The sequence below is a fragment of the Arvicanthis niloticus genome, chromosome 6 (assembly GCF_011762505.2).
Source record: "Arvicanthis niloticus isolate mArvNil1 chromosome 6, mArvNil1.pat.X, whole genome shotgun sequence".
Taxonomy (NCBI): Eukaryota; Metazoa; Chordata; class Mammalia; order Rodentia; family Muridae; genus Arvicanthis; species Arvicanthis niloticus.
In genome coordinates, this window is record NC_047663.1 from 29,725,981 (window position 1) to 29,745,249 (window position 19,269).

The 19,269-nt window shown below is 36.7% G+C and overlaps 1 long non-coding RNA gene across 1 annotated transcript in view; it reads right to left on the minus strand.

The window, feature by feature from the left end:
- The window catches only part of LOC143442517 (uncharacterized), a 33,263-nt gene extending 14,567 nt beyond the window's left edge, over positions 1-18,696 (minus strand). Inside the window, exons 1-2 of the long non-coding RNA XR_013110753.1 lie at positions 18,432-18,696; positions 7,231-7,385 (exon numbers count right to left, since the gene is read on the minus strand). This is a non-coding gene — a long non-coding RNA (uncharacterized LOC143442517). The remainder of the gene's footprint in view (positions 1-7,230; positions 7,386-18,431) is intronic.
- Between the last annotated feature and the right edge of the window lie 573 nt (positions 18,697-19,269).

Sequence of the window (19,269 nt, forward strand, 5' to 3'; positions counted from 1 at the left end):
TGAAGTGTAAATAAATAAAATATCCAATTTAAAAAAATTGGATGCTAAGAAATTTTCTGCTGAGTGCCTATGGTACCATACAACTAGGCATACCTATGCCTAGGTGAAAAGGAAGGATCCACTTACTGGCATATAGCATGATCCCCATCAGGTTTCTAATATGGGGAAGAGAGCATGTTTGTGTTTTTTCTGCAAGATGCTGAAGGAGCATGGTGACTGCCAGAGAAACTGGTGAGACATGGTGATGCTGGGACAAAGAATGATGTTGAGCTTGCTGAATGCCCTGACAGTGCTGACTGAGAAACTGTATTGGACATATGTTCCTGACCCACCTTTGCTTGCCTATATCCCAGATGGGACAAGTTGCCTTGCCTCAAGTTTTTAGACCTTGTGGGACAGAGAATCAAAAAGAGAAGTTATAAGAACTCTTGTAGTTTTCTTAAATGTGACCAGTTGTTCAGACTCAATCATGTACTGGTCTAGAAATCAAATTATTGGGAATAACAGTGTTCATTTGGAAGACTGGATCTGGACATTTTCAGAGACATATTTAAAAGGTAGCTGCAATTCTCTATGATGTTATGTTAGCAGGAGATAAGTTTGGGAGAGGATCTGGATTTCAAACAAGTGTTAGTGCATGTGTTAAAGCTCTTTTAATTGTCAAGTTAAAATTACTTTTGTTTCTTCTACAGTATTTATTGTAAGTTGCATTGATTGTACACTTTCTAATTGTGTTAGTGTGTTGAAACCTGGCATGTCTGTTATGGGACTCTATCAAACAGCTTTTGTTTTATTTCCTTGAGTATTACAGAACCTTGGTTTTCTGAAAAAAAAAAAAAAAAGCTTGTAAGTACTGGAAGAAGTGAGTCAGGCTTTAAGCAGAAGCAAGAGGGTAATGGGCTTGATTATTGCTGGTAGAGCAGCTTTAATTACATTAAGTGCTAGCACCACAACTTCTACAATTGCTTTGACACAAGAAGTTAAGACAGCTACTTTTCTTAATCATTTAGCAAAGAAATGTTACTAATGTGCTGAGTATACAAGAGGATTTAGATAGGCATTTGGAACATGCTCCTTATCCTATTCAAATTATTGGAAGGACGTTCAGAGTTTAAGGGTAAGGAGCCATCTTGAGTGACATGCCAAATATCAATGGAGTTGTTTTACTTCCAAAATTTACAATAATAGTCACTATAATCAATAAAAAGTTTAAAGATATTTGAAGGGTATTTGTCATAATTCTAACACCTCTCTGGATGTTTCAACTTTGCATAGTGATATTATGAATTTAGAGAATGCTCCTCTGCTGAGTGTTGATGGGGAAGATACTACTGATAAAATTATCCATTGCTTGAGGTCAGTATTTCCATTTTGGTTAATCTTCAAGAATGGCATATATATAGCTTGACCATGCTAGCCTTTTTTGTCCTGGGAATACTTTTATTCCTGCCCACCATGTTAAAGCTTTTCTTTAACAACATCAACATGTTGGCAGCCAAAGTACATGACTTGAAACTGAAAATGGAACCCCAGACAGAGTTATTAATTTAACAGACTTGCAAGCCAAGTATGGGTAAGATTCTGTACAGAGACTTACCAACCTAAGACACAAGTGCATTGCTTTTGATAATGCATATTCCATGACAGTTAAGAAAGGCATTCTTGTCAGAATGACCTAAGACAGACTCAGTCTTGTATATATTTTAAAAGATGGGGGGGGGGGTAAATGTGGAGAGCTTTTGGCTTTTGGGGCTGCTTGACAGGAATCTGACATTGTCCAAGGGCAAGGAAATGGGCTTCAGGCAGAAATCTGACATTAGGCTAGAACAAAAAAGTAATTTCAGGCAGGAATCTAAACCTTAGGCTAGAACAAAGTAGGCTTCAGGCATGAAAATTACTTTGGGTTAGGTCAGGAAGTAGGTTCAGATATTTTGGTCATCCTGATAAGCCCCTAGAAACAGTGATCATTGATCTTTGTTTATTGCCTTGCTTGTTCTTTGACTATTTGTGTTTATTGTCTTGCTTGTTCCTCAACCTAGAACTGACCTTAATACTTGCATGTAATTAAAATGGTATAAAAGCAAAAGGAAGGAGGGAGGATGGGATAGGGTGCTTCTGGGGGAGGTGGAGGATAGGTAAAGGTGATGGCATCTGAAATGTAAATAAAATATCCAATCAAAAAAGAACAAAAAGAAAGAATACTTTTTAAAAGTGTGAATTTAATGCTATTTCTTCTTCAATAATAGCATAACGGAAGTTTGTGATAGCAGGGCTATCTACAATTTAGTCATTTACTTTTTTGGACGTGGAGAGAGGGAATTCTGAAGATAGGAGGAAAACTGTATCCCTCACATTAGCAAAGCCTGTAATATGTGGCTTCAGATAAAGGCCTGTCTTTTCCTCATAAAAAGCTAAGGTTCGGCTCTCTATCTACTTGCCTTCATGACAGACTTTTGATGGAGTTATTCAAAGATACAGATGCAATCCTATCCCACACAATGCTTCACATGGAACTTATCATGGCAGTCATAGTTGCATGAAAATTTTTGTGGCATGTGGTTCCCCTTCCATCTTCCTAAAGCATCTAGGAATTCCCTGATATCCTAATCAATTAGAATTCAATCTATCTTAAATATAAATGTCTCTCTTTCTACCTTCCTGTCTACTAAAATTTTCTCCAATAGGAAATGTCACTCATACTTAAGAAACCAAGACTTTTAGGGATGACTTACTTGTCTACAGAGGTACTTGTTTGGTGTACCAGAAGTGATAGACATGTCAGCCAGGCACCCAGCCCAGTCTAATCCATCTAAAAGGAAGTATTATCTCAATTACACTGGGACATTTTCTCCTTTCCTTTTCATGTCTTTCATTGCATGGTATGTCTCCAACCACCTCTTCTCAGACTTTATCTTTTCAATGCAAATAACTTTATTTTTGAATAATGCCCTCTAAGTCTAATATTTATAAGCAGTCATTTAAAATTCTCAGTGTGTATTAGCCAGAGTTAATTCTATATTAATATTCTGAAGCGTCTAGTCTCTATTAATCATGGTATCTTTTGAGGAAATTTCTCATTTTAAATAAAATACACATTCACCCATCCTAGAAATTACTTTGGACTCTTCAGTTGTTCATTGGTAGAAAAACCTATTCAATGGATATGTGGTTTCCTTACTGTCATATAAAAAATGTTCTTCTTATGTAGCCAAATAAAATAAGGAAAATTAGGTAGCATAAATGCAGAGACAATTAGCATGAATAATATGAATTATCCATGTGGTTGACTCTGAATTTATTATGCAGCATTTAACCACTAACAGAGTAACAGGATGACATGAAGTTGATCCTGAATTGGTATAAATGTGGAAGTGTTTTAATAACCAGAATTACCAGCAATGTTTGAGGAAGAAAAGCAGAAAAAAATGCAGGCTACATTACATTCAGAAAGCAAAGACTCTTCTGGGCTTTAGGACAGAGTGTGTAAAACAAGCTGAAATACAAGTTTATCCTGACAGCTGTTAGAGAGGCATCCACAAAGAATGGGATGTGTCAACAGGAGCTCACCTTTGAGCAGATGTGTGAAGCAAGGGAAGACTATTATGAAATGCATGTCAGAGTAGGGAGGTCTTGGGACTGGAGAATTGTCACTCAACCTGACTACTATTACTAAATGGCAGGTACAGAAAAGTCTTATTCCTGTCTGACAGAAAACAGAGGGGATTATGAAGCCACATAACAGACAGGGGTTAGATTTCTCAGTAAAGCTCAGGCCAGCTTTCCAGCAGTAAGCATCAGTGTAACTGAACAGGAGCCAAGCTAACCCAAAACAGGGTATGATACAAAAACATGCAGCTAAATGGTTAGAGAGGGGAACATGCTTCTGCTAATGCTGCATCCCAAGAGGGATTCATAAAAAGAACCCATATTGGTTTGTTTGTTCATTTGTTCGTTACTAGAAAATAATAAGTTCTTGTTTCCTCAGAAAACATAGTAGCCAGAAAAATGTACTCAAGAGGGAAGCTCTGAGCTGGAGTTTAGTGAGATTATCAACTCTGCCTTTCCCTGAGAAGCCAGAAGATTCTGTGCAGATCCTTCCAGTACTTTCTCAAGCCAATTTTTTTTTTTTTAATTTGGAATCTATGGGACAACTCCTATCAATCTAGTGTGTCTACAACTGTAGAATTCTATTTGTTTTAGATTTTATCTATTCTTTATTAATTCTGTATATGTGTAAAATGTATTTTAATAATAACCATGTTCTTAACTTTCCCCCAGATCTTCCATGTCCCCTCAATCTTCATATCCTCATTTTTCCTTCATAATCTATTGAGCTTAATTAGAAACACCAGTATGTACAGAAGTATAGAGTCAACCACTAGCATGAGTAACCGTTGAGAAGCCCCAATTCTCAATAAATAAATAAATAAATAAATAAACACACAAATAAATAAATAAATAAATAAATAAATAAATAAACACACAAAGCTTCTTCTCCCTCCCCCTGTCAGAGGGTTATTGGCACTTGATAGATGCTGGGGGGGAGGGAACTTCAAAACTTGTTAAACTGAAGATTTATTTACTTAAGGGAAAGAACAGAGCCCAGTGATTTTATTTTGGCAACTAGCAGGAAATTCTTAACATGATTAGTGGATTAACAGTGAAAAAATTCCAGGGGAAGGGCTGAAGTTTGAGGTACCAGCTTTTCTACCTGTATTTCTCAGCTGAAGGTAGGCTCCAAGAATGCTCCTGCCTAAGAGCTACCTATTCTCTTTCTCCCAGGTGGAACTAAAATACTTACCAGTGATGCCCGATATCTTTCATCATGCACCCTTGTTGTTATGTTTATTTCTAGAGTGATAGTACTTATTACTATTATTACAAGCTTCAGGGCCCAGGTCTAGGTACTGACACACCACATGTTTTAATGAAAATGTCTGCCCAGCAACTTTTTGGAAATGGAGATCTGATTCAAGACTCTGAGAGTCGGGTCTCTTCTTAGTTATCTCGCCATCTCCTCTAAGGCTCCTCATCATCTCTCCACTTTATCTCTGGCCCTGAGAACTTTATAGCTTGTTCTTGTAATGAACTCTTCTGCCGCTTCCACCGCTGAACCACATAACATTGCTAAACTTTTTCTATTCTCTTCCATAAATCTCCCAGATTGCTAAAGCACCATAAATATGGCCACATAAAGCATCTACAGGTAGAGAGAAGCATTTTATTTATCTTGCTGCTTATAGTTTTCTACTGTGTCACAATCAAAAGGTAAAAAAGTGAGCCCTTTCATTTAGTTTCATTTGCATAATCTTAGGAATTCTCTACAACTGGGTGAAGGTGAGACACAGCCCTACTAATCAGACAAAGGGTCATATTAATATTTTTAACCAGGACTAGGTCAGGAGTGGAGACATAACTGTGAAGTCTTTATTAACTCACATAATGTAATTAAGATCATCAAGAAGATGCAAATTTTTCTTTATCCTGTTAGACAAATGTTTCCACTGTTCTAACTAGTTCCTGTGTCTGTCTTTCCTGGCTTTACTATTGTGTATTTAGTGGGCACACATGTATGAGTGTACAAGTATGTGAAGCTCTATGCAGCACATATAGAGACCAGAGCTAGATATCAAGATTCCTCCATCCAATTCTGTCTTATTTCCTTGAGATAAGGTCTCTTCCTGAGCCCAGATCCCACTGCTTGTGATAGATTGACAGATTCTTGGGCTCTTTGCATCTGTATCTGTATCTGTGTCCCAATGCTGCGGTTAAAATAACATGCACCAGTAACAGCAGTTCCTGATATTTTTGTTTGGATGCCAAGGACTCAATCTCAAGTCCACATGCTTGAAGAGCAAGAATTCTTATCCACTGAGCCATATCCAAACCGCCCAAATTTGTCTTCTCTTTTGTTATTTGTGTTGACTAAGCCAGTCTTTTATAATGAACAGGTACTTCCAAAAGAATGTTAGATATTTTTAAAACATCTTACTTCTAGGTTAAAATTCAGAAGACAATATCTAAATACTCATTATACAGTAGGCAGTTTAATACAGAGTGCACAGATTTTTCTCGACTCATAAGTATTCTTTCCTAGGGATGCTGCATTGGTTACCTCTCAGCCATAAACAATCCTTCAGAGGGATACTTGTCATAATTTATCAAAAAATAAAATCATCTGGCTGAGCTAAGTGTGAAAACACAATCCTATAAATCCCAGCTCTTGAGAAACTTATGCAATGGGACCAATAATTAAAGGCAGCCTGGGCTACACTAGTGGGTTTGATGCCAGTCTGGGGGGTGGGGGGCTCTGCATAAGACTGTATCTCAAAATTTAACATAAAACAAACAGATAGATAAGCTAATTGAGAGGTTAGCTTACCAAAATCCATTCTACTCATTGAACATAAATTGTAAAGTCAGTTCTCAGCTCCACATTCAGTGCTTTTACCATTCTCTTATCACCTTCCTCTGTGACTCAACTGAACAAGCGGAAGGAGGAAAGAACCATGCCCAAAGGTCCAGCACACAGTAGACTTTTTACCCCCAAGGCTAATGCCTGTATTACTTTGCATTTGTATCCATATACATATCTGATGTATTCAGCGCCCCACAGAAGCATATCACCTGATCTGTTTTCTAATACCATGATTTCAATGCCCCACAGAAACACTGCCTTCTTGAACCCTGAACAGTATCTTTTGCTAACTATATCACCTCTGGCTTAAAATTTTGATTTTATATTTCCCCATTCTCAAGTACTGTGCCATGATCCTCTATAACCTCACTTCATCTATTATGGTCAATTGACCATTGAGGTTTTATTTCCTTTGGTGAAATCTCTGTTTCATCTGTGGTATGTGGGTTTGACTTGATTCTTCCACTTATTACATTGGTCCCTTGTTGCTCAACATTCTTTGCAACACTAGTTCAGTGGGCCTTGGCTGGCTTCCTTGCTATCAGCTCAATTCACATTCCTCCTTAACTTTGGCTGAAAATTACCAAAATGCATTACAGGAATATGTGAAACTGACAAACAAAAAAATTAAAGAAAAGAAAGATTGCCTTAAAGAAATAAATTAATGTGAGATGAAACCCATAACTGACATTGCTAAAGTAGCCAAGAACCTCACACTTGGAAGGGTTTAGGGAAAAACTACTACTATTATCCTGCTAAAAGAACATTGTAATGAAATAACTCCCAATAACAATATGTTTTACCCACAGTACCTGACTCATCCCTCATCAGAGAAGCTTCTTCTTGTAGCAGATGGTAATTATCACAGAGAGCCATAGCTGGAAATTGTTTAGAGAATGAGACACTTTGCGCCACTCAGCCAAAATTGGGATGTTTTAGTCACATTCTTCTCCTCAAGGCTCAGGATCTATGTGAAAGAGGAAAAGGAAAGATCTTGAGAAATTGATCTCTCACTTCACACTCAGATGCACACATGTGGTCATACAACTTACACATGTATACACAGTTGTGCACACATGCAGAGACACACACCTATGTATACATATACATAATAAAATAAAGCTAATGAATGTTCTATATGTTCTGTGTTAAAATGCAGATGTGAAATTAAATTGATTAATTTTATATAAATCTTCATATATTGAAGGGTGTCACATACATGAAAAAATGTTTTTTAATCTCATAATTTACTCTTTGGAAGTCAAATTGTTCTTGTTCATTAGTATATTTTGTTGTCATGCCTATTGACTTCTGTCAGTCTTAGAGAGAGAATCTCTTCCTCAGATGTCCTCTCCTTTTGCTCCAGGATAATCAAACAGTAGCATTTAAAAGCATCTGAACTAGTAAGAGAAAGATTCATATGCACAAAAACCTGTGTGTACATTGCCTCTTTTCATTCTCACAACTTCATGAGGTAGGCATTGCAACAATCATTATTTCATAGACAACAAAACTGAAACAGCATACAAGTAATTTGATATAGGTCACAAGAAGTGAAGGGCTGAGAATAATGACCAGTCTTTGCACCTAACCCTCAAGAGACTGGAGGCTCCAGGGAGTTTAGAGGTCTGGTGGAGTTGGGAGTTGGGGGTAGGGACATTCTTGTGGAGACAGGGGGACAGAGAGGAGGTACAGGATGTGAAACAGTCTGAAGGTAGACCAGGAGAGAAATAAAATCTGGGGTTTAAAATTAATGAATTAATGAATTAAAAAGAAGCAGTGAAGGTCTTTCCTATGGTGCTGTGCCATTGAGAGTAAAAATACTAGGAGAGTCCTGCATTTCCCATGAGCTGAGCAAGTTTGATACACTAATAATAAATTAAAATTTGTGAGTTGGTATGCTTTGAACTGTCAAGAAAACTTTCCATGAACTAAATATCCTCTTGATGTCATATATTCTCTGGTCACTTGAAGTAAAACTTCTCATGTTAGGCTTTTTCCACTGATAAACCCATAGTAGAACATGCTATGTAACATGCATGTTCTTTTAAAACAATTGGCATCAGCCATCAAGGGCATATCAGAAAGGTATAGTTACCTGAAACTGATTCTTTTTAATAGGAAATGCCTCTACACACACACACACACACACACACACACACACACACACACACACACACACAGTGTAGAGTGTGAATTAGCATTTTCACTTACCAAAATAAACTTTCAAAGAAGGGATGTCCTAAACAGAATTATGCCTAATAAATGCATATTTCTGGCCTCAATATATGGACAGATCATAATGATAAACTATTTCTTTTAATTGCCTCCAGGCAATCTCTTTTTAACAGAGGGAGAGAGTTAATAGTTAGTAGTAAACATCCCATGCCCTTCTCATAAAAAGCAAAATTACTCTCCTTTTGGCCTCTATACAGAAATCTGCTGGATGTTTATGTACATGAGGAAAAACAATTGAAGGCTTTCAAAATGGTTTTTGATGAAGTTTCAGTCTATATTTCCAGCATTAATAAAGCTGAAGGAAAAGTGCCTATTAGATTGCCTTTCCTGCTCTTTCTGCTTAGAGACTGCATATTTCAAGTGAGAAGATATGAAAAAAAAAAATAAACACAATTCAGAGTTCTGGAACATCCTGCATATCTTAGCAAATGTTAGTATAATGACATTCTGGATAATAGATTAGTGTCTTAGGGGTCCTATTGTCATGAAGTTCTACAGAGTATATTCCACCAATCTCCATAAACAAGACATTTATTTTTATGAGGCTATCATTTAGCACATAATTGTTAATCTATGTATACTAAAATATTTAGGCATTATTGTCTCTTTTCAATCCTCTGAGTCTGCTTGGGGACAGAGAAGAAAAAGTTGAGACTGAATTTGTAATTATTCAGGTCAGGGCTGTGTGGTGGGCATGAGGTGGGTTTTCTCCTTCAGAAGTGAGTGGCACTCATTTTGTGTGACTAACCATGAGCCGTGTTTTTTATTGAGTTTTATTATGTCTGCAATAGCCAAGACTGTAGCTTCTTACACATTAGTAAACAAGACAATGCTATGTTGTGCATTAAAGATGGGGGAAAATGGGGCTGTTGACATGGGTTTTATTGAAGAGCATGTGCTGATCTTCTAGAGGCTGAAAATTTTATTCCTCGAGCCCATGCTCATGTTCACCTGCCCTTTTAGCTTAAGTGACTACAATGCCTTCTGTCCTCGGCAGAAACACATGTACACACAAAAGGCCCAAAATCTTTAAAATAAAATAAGATGCCATTTTAAGATTTATCTCTAGCAGAAGAGAAAACCAATAATAAGAGAAACATTGTGTCATTAAACTTCTTCCTAATTATAATGACTAACATTGTAAATTTTAGAACTAATATGCATCCAATGGTAATTGGCATGACACTCAAGATGACTCCTTACCCTTAAATTCTGAACCTCCTTTCAATAATTTGAATAGGATAAAGAGCGTCAATCCTTTCTTCCAAATGCCTATCTAAATCCTCTTGTATATTTAACACATTAGTAACATATTTTGCCAAATGATTAACAAAAGTAGCTGTCTTAACTTCTTGTGTCACAGCAATTGCAGAAGTAGTGGTGCTAGCAATTAATGACACTTGCAGTATATTTGGCATAATTCTAACATCTCTCTGTAAGTTTTAATGATACATAGGGAAATTTATTAATTTCAAGAATGCTGCTCTGCTAAGCGTTGATGTGGTAGATACTACAGATAAAATTACTCATGGCCTGAGGTCAGTATTTCTATTTGGTCAAGCTTCAAGAATGGCATATATAGCTTGATAACGCTAGCCATATTTGTCTTGGGAGTACATTTATTCCTGCCCATCATGTTAAAGCTTTTCTTTAACAACATCAACAGGTTGGCAGCCACAGTACATGGCTTGAACCTAAAAATGGACCCACAGACAGAGTTATTAAATTAACGGGCTTGCAAGCCAAGTATGGGTAAGGGTCTGCACAGAGCCTTACCAACCTAAGACAGAAGTGCATTGCTTTGGATAATGCATATTCCATGATGGCTAAGGAAGGCATTCTTGTCAGAATGATATAAGACAGGCTCAGTCTTGTTAATAAAATAAAAAGGGGGGAGAGGCAGAGAGCTTTTGGGGCTGCTGGGCAAGAATCTGACATGGGCCAAGGACAAGGAAATGGGATGCTTGGCAGGAATATGACATTGGCCAAGGACAAGGAAGTAAGCTTTAGGCAGGAATTGGATGTTAGGCTAGAACAAAGACATTATTTCAGGTAGGAATCTAAATCTTAGGCTAGAACAAAGAAGTAATTTCAGACAAGATTCTAAATTTTAGGCTAGAACAAGGAAGTAGGCTTCAGACATGAAAATGACTTTGGGCTAGGACAGGGACGTGGGCTCAGATACTTTGGTCATCCTGATAAGCCTTTAGAAACAGTTATCATGGGAGTGTTCACATAATTGCATTTAATGCCTTGCTTTTACTTTGACTATTTGTGTTTATTGTCTTGCTAGTTCCTTGACTAATTACATCTATTGTATTGCTAGACCCTCAACCTAGAATTGGCCTTACTACATGCATGTAATTAAAGTGGTATAAAAGTATAAGGGAGAAGGGAGGATGGGATGGGGGTTGTAGAGAGGGCAAACGGGGAAAGGGGATGGCATCTGTATTGTAAATGAATAAAATATCCAATAAAAATACTGAAAGAGAGAGAGAGAGAGAGAGAGAGAAAGAGAGAGAGAAACACTGTGGTAGTAGGTACTGAACTCTGGTGCTCATCCTTCCATGGGAAACACTTCATTCACTGAGCCATGTCCATATACCTAAAAATGTCATTATTTTTAAGATATTTTATTTTAATTTACTTGTGTGTATCTGGGTAGGTACCCATAAATATCAGAAGATGGCATTAAATTCTCTTGAGCTGGAGTTACAAGTGGTTTTGAAGCATCTGACTTAGATGCTAGGAACTGTACTCTGGTCCTCTGGAAGAGCAGCCAGAGCTCTTAACTTAAGGGATATTTCTTCACATCCTTGGCATTCAACAAAAGTTAAAACATAGATACAAATGACTTTTAAAATAATAAAATCATTGTTTCCCTCTTTCTATAAAGTATATTTTGTTGTATTGTTGCTTAAAAGTACATAAAGTAATTACTATTACTAATGAGTGACTGAAATTTTTAATGACAGCACTACTCTGAACAGAACAACATTATATTAAATAATATATTTGTAATTACATGGAAGCAGAGAAAGGTGGATTTCATAGAAGGGAGTAGAACTAGCCATTGCTACAGGGCTCAAATGATATATATATATTTAGTTAATGGTGACTACCATTTATATATATATATATATATATATATAAATATATATATATATATATGCTCATGGTAGTCACCATTAACTAAATATATATATATATGTGTGTGTGTGTGTGTGTGTGTGTGTGTGTGTGTGTATGAAAATAATTTTTATTCTACATAGCACACTAGGCTAAGATTACTATACTTTAAAAGAACACAAACATTTTGTAAAGAATTAGAATTTATAGACTCCAAAGTAGAAGAAATACAGGACATATGACAACTGTGGAGATGAAGGTATTAATATTCTTGTTTGAATGTCATTAATTAAATGCATGAATTTAATGATTATATTTTATATCAATCCAATACATATGTATGTCAATTATGTGCATTAATCTAAAAATACTAAACATATTTACAAATAGCTATTACACAAAAGTCTGTGAGCTAAAATTATTTATAATTAAAATATATCTGTGTGAAAAATGTTATGTGTTCTTTAGTAATAATATTTACTATCAAATACATATTTCCTTTATTGTTACATATCTGAGGATCCGAATACTAAATAAAATTTTAAACAATCAAAAAATTAAAATTTTTTTCAGGAATTCAAAACTATAAAATATAATGATCACGAGAGCCATGGGCTTCTCACTGAACCACATTTGTTCAAATCTATTGAACTGTGAGACACAAGTAAAGCCTCATGCTTATATTTTCCAGGTTACAATAATGTTGACAATTACTGCATCTTAACTGCGCTAAACTTACTTCTGTGTCTTTGCTAAAAATGGTGACGCATCTGCCATACTGTTGCCTATAAGTTAGGTCTCTGGGAAAATGCATTTCAATCATAATGAGCACAGGAAAGGAACTCTACACATGTTCAATTTCATTACATAGAAAGTCAAAATATATTAACATTGGTATACAAGATCTTGTCTTTTCAAAATACAAGTATGCAGAACACAAAGGCCAACTTTTGAACCACCCATAGAGGGACACACATGAATCAATATCACTTAAACAAGCTGAGCATGCCTCACTGTACTAGGGAGAAGGTACATGATGCCAGGTTGGTCCTCTCTATTCTTCATCATGTAGAGAAAATCTCTGTGTTTTGTGTTGCTCAATAATAATGTTTAATTTTTTCTATTTTTATCTGAAATACAGTCAAAGAGGTCAGATTCATTTGCATAGAACCTCAACAGTGAAATGCCACATGAGTTCAGGGAAAATAAATTTATTCCCTGAAAAGGCTCTTGGTTGTACAGTCTAACCAAATTCAGTCTTCCCTTTTCAGGAACTATCTGGACAAATTTCAGGATAAGTCAAGAAAACCTGGTATTAAACAAGGAGCCAGACCCATGGCTTCTCAAACTGCGAAGGAACAAATGTGTTTCCAGATTAATATGACAGGAGTGAGTCAATAATTAATATCATTTATGGGTATAATTAGGACAAAGAGCAAGACATTAATTTAATAATCAGCTAAGAAATGTTCCCTATGAAATATATGAATATACTAGAAATAAACATTGCATGATTCTAATGACAGGAATTAGAATTTACTCTTGTGGTTTGATTGACAGTCAGTTTACACTCTTCATCTATGCTCCTTTTCCATTTCAAGCATCACACTCTTACAAGGATATATGCAAAGGGCATCCATCTGGAAAAGGGCACAAAAAAGCAAGGAGAGGAAGTAAAGTCAGCAGGGCTGTTAAGATGAGAAGAGCTGCAGCGAGGAGATCCACAATTCGTAGGCTGAGTCCCATGGGACATCCTGTGAGGACAGGGTAGAAAACATCCTCCAAAATGTGCCACCAAGCACTAAGGAAGAAGAGCATTGGCATTTATGAGACAACCTCTGCTGCCCTTTTGATGCTGATTGCCTCTGGGACAAGTATTCCATCAGTATTTTCTAGGATGCTCTGCCTAGGTAAAGCAAATGCCTAGGGACCTGGTGAAAACCTCTGGGACCAGAAGTAAAGAGAGAGAGATGCCTCTATGGTGGAAAACTGCCAGAGTGCATAGTGAGTGTCACTACAAGAAGGCAAAACCAGAAAGGATTCAAGGCAAATGTGTTCACTGCTCACTCTGTGTGAAAACAATTAATGCAATCTGATCACAGACAAGCCTATGATAACTTGTATGCATACACATTTACATGTGTATATATCCAAGCATATTTATTATTAAAATGTCAAATTACAAAATATATTTCACCCCCTTTCTCCCTCTTAGCATATTCACTGTCCACTAACTACTCATGTATCCGCTCATTGTATTCTGCTGAAAGGAAACATTTTTCATCCTTATAGCAGAAAAAAACAATTTGTCCTTTACTTTTTGCACTTAGAGAAAAATTTATCTTTTTAAATTGGTGGTGCTAATTATACTTGTACTTTTATAATTAGTTATGTAATAATTTGATTATTGTTTCTGTCTTCTGTGAGTTCTTGAAATCAGAGCCAGTGCCTACCTATAAAGGTCTTTATAAAATTTAATAAACACTTGGGTAGGTGATCAACATAATTGAAAGGAGAGTTTTATAAGAAAGTGTAAAATATTGTGATAAAGAATATAATCAGTGTGAATTATAGAGAAAAGAACAATGGTAGTCACTAATGGAGCAAGAGGGTAATTATGATGTCAGAACTGGACATGATATAGAAAAAGATCTCTATGAAACAAGGAAAATATGTGGGAGAAATTCAGGAATGCACGTACTCTGTTTAGGAGTGACCAGGGAAGTTTCATTCAACATACAGTATATTTTGTACAAAAATTGTATAGTTGTTTATCTGTGACCACATATATGAATAATATATGTGTGAGTAAAATAAATCTAGATTCACGTGACATTTTCAATGACATCAAAGTTGCAATAACCATTCTTTGAAACGTTACGTGTCATTGATTGCCAAGGAATAGTAGCCAATTTTATTAAGTAAAAAGTTATATTCTGATTGTAAGTCATACATGAACATGGAAGTTACTATTTCATCATGAGGTAATATTTAAAAAAGACACTACCTACTGTTTTATTTATTGTTTTGCTGTAATAAAATGCCATGATAACAAACAACTTGGGGAGGAAGGGTTTAGTTGGTTTGCATTTCCATATTGCTGTTTATTACCTAAGGAAGTCAGGACAGGAACTCAAGCAGGGCAGGAACCTTGAGGGAGGAGGTGATGCAGACACCTTGGAAGAGTGCTGCCTACCGGATTGCTTCCCATGGCTTGTTCATCCTGCTTTCTTACAGGACCCACTACCACCTGTCCAGGGATGGCACCACTCACAATGGGCTATCTCCTACTCCATCAATCACTAATTAAGAAAATGCCATACAAGCTTGACTGCAGCCTGGTCTCATGGAGGTGTTTTCTCAATTGTGGCTCCCTCCTTTCAGGTAACTATAGATTGTGCCAAACTAACATAAATTTAGTCAGCCTACCTATGATGTATAATAATACTAGCATCCTTAAAATAATTTTCAGTATAAGTCAGCCATTGAATATTGCTATTAGCTTACTTACAATAAAATAAAACAAATTAACTTGAACACCACCTTGAGATTTTCTTCCTAGTTAGTTCTCTGAGTTACTTGGTCAGAATGTTTTGTGTTGAATTCCTAACCCCCTAGTTGATGCTTTTAGTGAATGAGACATTTGGAATGAATCTTTCTGAATTGGATTGATAGTCTTAGAAAGTGGGAAAATGGGTTTAACTTCCTGGCTCATTCTATCTTGTGAATGGAAGAAGTGTGATCTCTAGTCCAAGGAATGAGGCTTCTGTACATTTTTTTAAATGGCCTTGGGCTTCCTGTCGCTCACCATTTACCTTACTTACAATACTTTGTCAAAGTAACCTAACACCAAGGAAATAAGACTGAGGCAAGAAGAAACTTTGAACAACAATCACAACAATCAAAATATGCCATACTTTATGTAAGAGACAAATGTGTAAGACTTGCAGTCTTGAATAATTTTAAAAATAAATAATCCAACCACCCACTCTACTGTTGCCTTGGTGATTCCTACCACAAGATCCAACATGGATGGTAAACAAAGGAATTTGTCCTTGGCAAGGACAGGGAACTGATATGATAGAGTCAACTGGTATCAGTACTTCGGACCAGAAGAGAAGGAAAGGAAGAAAAGAAGGAGACAGAGCATTTTTTGTTTTCGTGGTAAGCACAGAACATATTTGACAGCTCTGACAACCACTTGCCTTTAAATGGTAAATTTCATAGCTAAGGCTTATGACCACAGAATGGCTGAACGGTTTGACTACATGACATATCCTATTTTCCACACAGGCATCTAGAATAAACCTGTATTAGAAATAAAAACAGTCCATTTTTCATGCAAAGACAGTTCTAAGCCAATTCCTGTTGTCTCTGCTTTTTATCAAGTTGTCACCTGAAGTACTTCTTATGTAGGAATTCTGGAGTTAGTCCTGCCAAGACAGAGAGATAAAAACTACAGCCCATGATCCAAAGTAGAAAGGCTGAGATATAGGCTTGGGTATTTCTCCAAACATTTTCCATATCTGTTAAATTTGGGGCCCCTACCTTCTCACAGACACAATTTACCAAAGTATGAGCATTTATGCTTTTGCTCAAACAGACATTTTTATAAGCCTGAAGGATTCATATTGACTAATGAGGATGAGGCACTGAGCTCAAAAACTAGAATTACTATCACAGCATTTTAAATTATATAACATGATTGCTTATAGGAAATACAGCCCTTTTTTATAGACTTATGATGCCTGCTGTGTCATGCAATTAAAAAGTTCCAGAAAAGCCTTCTCAGCATGTCAAGTTCCTGAGGCTGCTTTATGGGATTACAGCTTTCTCCCTTTGTGATTCAATTAAAGCATTTTACACTGGGCTATTATAGGGCTTAGACTCTGATCATAGTTTCGATGCTGAAATATTAGATTAGCATGTGATCTGATTATAAATAAATTGAATTTCTTGTTTGCAAGGGACTGTAATTAAAGCTGCAGTCATAAGAGGCAGCCATCTAAAGACCCGTGTGATAGACATCAAAGAAGAAATGGGTAAGAGCAATATGCAATTGATTATCACAACCCATGGAGAGTTAAGTATTTTAATAGAGACCTAGGCACAAATATTCCGGATTTTTAATCCAGGTGATGAATTCTTGCCAAGATAAAAAAAATTCTAATGATTTGCTGAAGATGATCAAGTACGTTCTGCCTCCATTTCCACGGAGATTTGGAAACAGCTTGGCATTGTCTAGAAAGTACTTTTCATTAGTTGCTTATCTAAAATCAATCTTAAAGAATAATGGATGATTTTCTTCCCAAAGAGGTGAAAACTAGTTTGAGCACCACAAATCAAGAGAATGAAAACTTTATCAGCATTAACATCTGAATTGTTGTAAAGGGAAATACATTCTCTTTTGTTTTGACACTTAGTTTTATCTTTGATACCTGCTGGTGAGGAAAGTTACACCAAATCTGACTGGGACAGGCTGAGACTTTAAAGGGAATAGCGCATCATCTTTAAGAGAGGAAGAGGGCAAAGGCAATCAAGCACAAAGACCAAATAAATCTTTAAATGATGCAGTAAAAGAGGGATAACTTAGAGGTAATGTGTTTGCCACGGCCCATAGAGATGTCAAGTTTCCAGCTGCAAAGATGGATATAAGTCTCCTTAATAGACAAATATAATTTTAAAGAATAGTGGCCTGTACTCCTTACAAAAGTGACAAACGAGTGATCTTCTGATAATGTAAATTCAACACTCTTCAGTCTTTGAGAATACTATCAGCTAAGAACATTTTCATTCAGAGGGAATATTGCCTCATTTGAGGGCCTCATTTTTCTCTGTCTGGGTTATTTGAATAGCCCCTAGCAGGTATTCTGACAACATGTATGATCAGCTTTCCAATCTATTCTATTTTTAAGCAGCATAATTTTCCTAAAACCCAGATTTTCAGCTATTTTAATACTTGATAATATTTCTGAAATTGGCTTCATGTGAAGGATAAAACTCAGATGGATTACCATGCCAAAAAAAAAAAAATATTTTCATTAGTCTGACCCTTGATCACTCTCCAGCCTCATTGTGTAATACTCTGCCTCTTTAACATACTACAGCCATCCTGAGTTACATAAAACTCTTTTGTGGCCATACTGTTGTCTATTTCCATGACTCAGTCAGCATAAGTAACCCTTTTGTGCCCAAGAGACACTTAGATGTTTCTTAAATTTTCTTTACCAATGAGTACTTTAATCTCCAATTTTATCTTTAGTTGTGTCTATGCATTTGTGGTTGCTCACACCTCCAGAAGAGAGAATCCATTCCACTTGGCTCATTGGTTTCATGAATGTCAGTTTGTTTTTTACCCACATTGAGCTGTAATACAAGCAGCAAGGCATTGGTCTTTTATACATAATTGTTATGCTATTTCCAATGAATTAATAAAAGTTGTAGACAATATGAATTAATACATTTAGTCAACTTTACTTAATAATGAACATTTTAAATTTTTGTGTATGTTTGTATTTTCATCTGTAGGCTTACATTTTTCAAAGCCTACTTTATTTAGGGTTCTTTAACACTTAAACCTCCCTTCTACGACACTGACCAAAGGTAGGGAAAAAAGATGGCTAAATAGACAAAGGGAGCTCCGTACCCATTTAGAAGTAGTATTTTAGGTATATCCCAGTCTTCAGTGTCAGGATATCAGCAGTCCAGTCCAATAGCAAGCGTGAAACAGGAATCAGTAGCTGTGGCTCAATCCAGCAGAAACCTTGAGGCTCCACCTACTTGGCACAACTCAGCAGAAGCAGTATGAAGCAGCCAGAATGCCATGAGACGTGCTTTGGTGCATTTCTTTCTATGAAGTCACAAAAACAAAGGCCAGCAAAGCATTACAAGGCACAGCAGTGCAAGAGTGTCATTTCACTGTCCAGGGGGCGTCTATGTTTACTTTCCAAACATCATGAATACTCTCTAATGCCAGCTTCAGCAAAACAAACTCTATTATCTCTCAGCAAAACATCCTCTCACAAGACAGCTTCCAGGAAAACATCATGTGACCATTCATAAAACAACTACCAGAAAAGTATCACATAGCACAACTGAGTTTCCAAAGAAACTAGAAATTTCAATCCTCATTAGTTACGTCTATGTAGAAAGCTACATACATAAAGGACTTTACAATGAAAATAATTCCCAGTCTGGGCCTGAGCACTGAGCAGATCCTGGGCTGCAGCTCTGCCCCCAATCTCACAGGACCCAGAGGAAGCAGGCCTCCCAGGAGCCCTAACTGGGAGCTTACCTAACTATCTTAGGTAAGCAGACAGCAACACCCACCTCAAACACGGAGTAACTGGGACCCACTAGGACCCAGAAAGTCACTCTTGGCCTGGAGCACTGAATCCTTCCTGTCTGCTCCTGAGCACTGAGCAGATCTTGGGCCCCTGTTGTGGCCCAAGCTGCCCCACGTTTGGGGGCCAAAATGTCATGGG